Source organism: Amblyraja radiata, unplaced genomic scaffold (assembly GCF_010909765.2).
Source record: "Amblyraja radiata isolate CabotCenter1 unplaced genomic scaffold, sAmbRad1.1.pri S89, whole genome shotgun sequence".
Taxonomy (NCBI): domain Eukaryota; kingdom Metazoa; phylum Chordata; class Chondrichthyes; order Rajiformes; family Rajidae; genus Amblyraja; species Amblyraja radiata.
In genome coordinates, this window is record NW_022630172.1 from 8181659 (window position 1) to 8187231 (window position 5573).

Below are 5573 nucleotides of genomic sequence, written 5' to 3' on the forward strand. Positions count from 1 at the left end.
ATCCACCGCCATAATACAAGACCAACAAATTTATTAAATAAACAACTATATACCTATGTTACACTCCTTGTCAGCATGCATGCACCTCCTGCGGTGCCCAGTGGTCCCGGAACTCCCCCAGGGTGCCCATGTACAGGACGTATTCCCTCTCTAACCCCACCCGGGCACGGACATAACCCCGGAAAAGGGGCAGGCAGCCGGCTGGGGCAGAGCCCTCTTCTGCCTGGCACCGTGACTCATGGATGGCCAGCTTGGCCAGGCCCAGGAGCAACCCAACCAGGATATCTTCGGCCCTACCCTCTCTCTTACGTACAGGGTGTCCAAAGATGTGAGTGGTGGGTGAGAAATGCAGGAAGAAGACAAGGAGCAGCTGCTTTAGATATTGGAACAGGGGCTGCAGTCTAACACACTCCACATACACGTGGCTCACAGATTCTTCCAGCCCACAAAAGTGGCAGGTGGCTGGCGAGTCTGCGAACCGCGAGAGAAACAGGTTGCAGAGGGGACTCCTCTGTGCAATACCCTCCACCCCAACTTCCCAGTGTAGAGGGGGAGAATCACATGGTAGAGGAACCCCTACCACCCCCCACCGGGCCTTGGCGTTGGCTGCACCAGGCTTCAGTGCGTCCCTCAGCACGTACTCCTGCAGTCTGCAGCGGGCCAGTCGGCTACATTCCCCAACTGACATCTCGCTCCGCTGGGTGGTGAACAACGCTCGGGCAGACCACAAAGCGTCTTTCACCGAGTTGATGACCCTCCAGCAGCACTCCACGTCAGTCTCGGAATGTGTCCCTGGGAACATTCTGTAAATCACAGAGTCCTCTGTGACGGAGCTGCTCGGGATAAAGCGCTCCAGGGACCCTTGCAGACCTCTCCAGGCTGTCTTTGCGAATCCACATTCTGTAAAGAGGCGGGCAACCGTCTCCTCCCCATAATCGCCGCCCCGAGGGCAGCGTGCACTGGTGGTGAGGTTCCGACGGTGCAGGAAGGATCTGACTGTGAGGGCTCCCCTCACCGCCAGCTAAGCCAGGTCTTGGTGCTTGTTGATGAGTTGTGGCGATCAGGCATTTTACATAGAAACATAGAAAATAGGTGAAGGAGTATGCCATTCGCCCCCTTCGAGCCTGCACCGTCATTCAATATGATCATGGCTGATCATCCAACTCAGTATCCTGTACCTGCCTTCTCTCCATACCCCCTGATCCCTTTAGCCACAAGGGCCACATCTAACTCCCTCTTAAATATAGCCAATGAACTGGCCTCAACTACCTTCTGTTGCAGATAATTCCACAGATTCACCACACTCTGTGTGTGAAAAAAAATGTTTTTCTCATCTCGGTCCTAAAAGATTTCCCCCTTATCCTTAAACTGTGACCCCTTGGTCTGGAATTCCCCAACATCGGGAACAATCTTCCTGCATCTAGCCTGTCAAACCCCTTAAGAATTTTGTAAGTTTCTATAAGATCCCCCCCTCAATCTTCTAAATTCTAGCGAGTACAAGCCGAGTCTATCCAGTCTTTCTTCATATGAAAGTCCTGAAATCCCAGGAATCAGTCAGGTGAACCTTCTCTGTACTCCGTCTATGGCAAGAATAGAGCAAGAGTTACTCCAGGGAGTTACTTCAGCTCCTGGGTCGGGGAGTGATTCTGCGCTGGTTTTCAGCGGTCGTGGCGAGGTGGCGACCGGACAGCAATGGCGGCCAGATCTCCCACAATTCCAAGCGAGGGAGAAAGTGCCCAACGCCGACCACCAGTGTAATGTTACTGGTGCCATTTTGAGAATCAAATATATGTGTTTTTATGAATGAGCTTCAGTTATGACGTTACATCTACAAGTGTAGCGAGCTGTTCTACTATAACGTGCTCCAATCGCCAATGTCAGCGACCCGAGCACTTATAGCAATCTTTCTTCAGGTTTCCCACTAAAGACACAAGGTAAGAAATATAATTATTACTTTGTAGGTAGACAAAAATGCTGGAGAAACTCAGCGGGTGCAGCAGGAGATAGGAGCGAAGGAGATAGGCAACGTTTCGGGCCGAACCCCTTCTTCAGACTTTGTGTTGTGTAGCCTGCACGATCTCTTCCTATCGCTCAGATCGTGGAGCCGGGGGTCTTCAGAAGATTTGCTCTGATCTCTGGCCCCGTGGACTCTAACACCCTGAAGCCGCGGTTGGTGGAGTTTGTAGACCCGCGGGCAGCGAGCACTTTCCCTCCCGGAGTCTGGGATTCCTCGCCGGAGAAGAGCTCCGAACGCCGGCCCCGTGGACTGTAACATCGTGAAGCCCCCGTCTCCGGTAGGAAGCAAGCGGCCGATTCTGGACCTCCAAGCCGCTGATGTCCCGATTCTGCTTGTGTTTAAGCCGTTTTGAAATGGTGTTTAAAATACTGGATAAATGGTGTTAAATATACACAATGTTCAGAGATGCTGCCTGTCTGACCCGCTGAGTTACTCCAGCACTTTGTACCTGTCCACGTTCTCCAGAGATGCTGCATGCCTGTCCCACTTATTGAAGGCAGTAAAGGTTTGTGTTTACTTACCAAGTGAAAACATGAAGGGGTAAATCAAATCCATGAGCTTCTGAAAGGTATAGGGTGATTTCACGAAAGGTCACTGGATCATAGATCCTCACCCACGTGACCGCAAAATCCAACTGGGGTACAAGCGTCACTTCCGGTACATGTTATTGATGCTGAAAACGCGCACTTTGAAACCTGTTATAAACCGCGAAAACGGCCCGGTTTTGAGCTGTAAATAACTGTGCCAGTCGGGGTGACCGTGAAGCACAATTATCTTACTTTAGAGTCCAGAAGATAAAGAAAAACCAAGGTAAATACAAGAGTGAGCTGAAGGGGCAACAACAGCGGAAGTGTTTAGCAAACATTGGCCGAAGAGGTATAAAGATAGAAAATATCGGGAATTATCGCGTTTGCTCACTGCATTTCATCAAAAGTAAGGCATTATGTTTTATCTTTATTCATTTGTTATATAAAAAGTTTTAAAAGTGAAAAATCCATCATTAAAATTGCATAATCTTCCATGGTTCTCAGGAAAATGCTTCTGATGCTACATTTACCATTTAAATAATCGTAAACCATGAATGCGTTTTGAAATGCATTTTCCTCAGATGCAAGCTAAGGAATGGGATAATTGTCAGCTGTTAATTGGATAATAATAATAAAATGTCCCGATTTTGTCAAATGAACAGCTGACAATTATCCCATTACTTAGCTTGCATCTGGAGAGGAGAGGAGAGCGGAGGAGAGAGGAGAGAGGAGAGGAGAGAAGAGGAGAGGAGAGGAGAGAGGAGAGAGGAGTGAGGAGAGAGGAGAGGAGAGGGGAGGAGAGGAGAGGAGAGTGGGGGGGGGGGGGTCTCGATCCACCATGGGAACAACACCATCAACACCCTTGCCCAACATCGATGGAAGGGTGAGAAAGGTAGGTCCAGCTTAGCCACTCCCCCCCCTCACTCCCAATCTCTCTCCCCCCGCCCCCCCCCATTCCCAATCCCCCTCTCCTCTCTCCCCTCTCTCTCTCCACTCTCTCTCTCCCACTAACCCCCCTCCCTCACCCCCCCCCCCCCACCTGCCTCTCTCCCTCTCTCTCCCCTCTCACAATCCTATGTCTCCCTCAGATGATTTTCAGTCAACACTCCAGCCCCACTGATGTCCGTTATCTTGTGAAGATCGCTGCAGGACTCCTCAGGTTGGTCTCTCCCACTCCTTTCTCTCCCACTTCCCCCTCTCTCCCACCACCCCCTCCCATCTCCCCCTCTCTCCCCCATCACCCCCTCTCTCCCCCACCCCCTCTCTTCACCATCTCCCCTCTCCCCTTACCCTTATTCTCTCCCCCCAACCTCTCCCCCTCTCCTCACCCCTCTCCCCCTCTCCTCAGCCCTCTCCTCACCCCTCTCCCCTCTCCTCAGCCTTCTCCTCACCAACTCCCCCTCTCCTCACCCCTCTCCCCCTCTCCTCCCCCTCTCCTCCCCCTCTCCCCTTCCTTCTCCCCTCTCATCTCTCACCCATTCTCCCCTCTCCTCACCCTCTATCCCCTCTCCCCCTGTCCCCTTTCTCCTCTCCCCTACCCTCTCCCTTCCTCCCTCTCCCCATCCCCCTCCCATTCACCATACTTGGTAGGAAGGGGCGGTGAGGAGGGAGGGAGGGAGCTCAGGAGGGTGGCAGGAAGGGGGTGAGGAGGGAGGGAGCTCAGGAGGGAGGGAGGGGCGGTGAGGAGGGAGGGAGAGAGGGTGAGGGAGGGTAGAAGGGGTGGTGAGGAGGAAGGGAGTGGGTGAGGGAGGCAGGGAGGGAGAGAGGGAGGGGGGGAGGGGGGGAGGGAGGGAGGGAGGGAGGGAGGGAGGGAGGGAGGGAGGGAGGGAGGGAGGGAGGGAGGGAGGGAGGGGCGGAAGGAGGGAGGGAGGAGGGAGTGAGGAGGGAGGGAGGGGAGGTGATGGAAAATATTTGACTTCTCTTCATGTCCAGAGTTGCCGAGATGACCCTCGTTGACCAGAATGGATCGGCGGTGACTATTGGCCCAGAGATGCAGGTGAATGGACACAAGTAGGAAGCCAGCGGTTCCGTTTAGTTCAGAGATACAGCAGGAAACTGGCCCTTCGGCCTATCGAGTCCGTGCTAACCAGAGATCCCGTACACTAACACTATCCTACACACACACACACACTCACACGAACAATTCTTACAGAAGTCAATTAACCTACAAACATGTACGTCTTTGGAGTGTGGGAGGAAACCGGAGCGCCCGGAGAAAACCCACGCAGGTCACGAGGAGAGAGAGCGTGCAAACTCCGTACAGACAGCACCTGTGGTCGGGATCGAACCCGGGTCTCTGGCGCCGTGAGGCAGCAGCTCTACCCGCGTGCCTTCTCTGGAAGAGCTTTACGTGGGTTGGGGGGGGGGTGTGATTGAGAGTGGAGAGGGGCTGGGGAGATAGGGGCCACGTGGGGTGGTGGTGGGGTCTGTGGGGGGGTGATCGGGGAAATTTTAATGGTGAATTTATTTGTGTTTTAGCTCGCCGTACAAGATTATTTTCACCTCTACAGAGCCTACAGGTGAGAAGTTTTAAACGCGTGGCGACCCCTCGTTATCTAACACATCCGAAGGAAATGGGGGGAGGGGGCGATGTGCATTATTTCAGAGACTGTCCGCTATAACAGATTAGGGTGATTAACGGGGTGGGAGGGGGGGTCTGAAGAAGGGTCTCGACCCGAAACATCACCCATTCCTTCTCTCCAGAGTTGCTGCCTGACCCACTGAGTTACTCCAGCACTTTGTACCTTTCCACGTTCTCCACAGAGATACTGCCTGACCCGCTGAGTTACTCAAGCACGTCTTGTGTCTATCTAAAGTTTAAGAATAAGGAGTAAGCCATTTAGAACAGAGATGAGGAAACACTTTTTCACAAGGAGAGTTGTGAGTCTGTGGAATTCTCTTCCTCAGAGGGCGGTGGAGGCCGGTTCTCTGGATGCTTTCAAGAGGGAGCTAGAAAGGACTCTTAAAGATAGCGGAGTCAGGGGATATGGGAAGAAGGCAGGAACGGGGTACTGATTGTGGATGATCAG

At 52.9% G+C, this 5573-nt stretch overlaps 1 long non-coding RNA gene across 1 annotated transcript in view; it reads left to right on the top strand.

The window, feature by feature from the left end:
* The first annotated feature begins 4509 nt into the window (after window positions 1-4509).
* Window positions 4510-5573, top strand: part of LOC116969622 — a 1732-nt gene continuing 668 nt past the window's right edge. The window contains exons 1-2 of the long non-coding RNA XR_004410861.1: window positions 4510-4554; window positions 5023-5063. This is a non-coding gene — a long non-coding RNA (uncharacterized LOC116969622). The remainder of the gene's footprint in view (window positions 4555-5022; window positions 5064-5573) is intronic.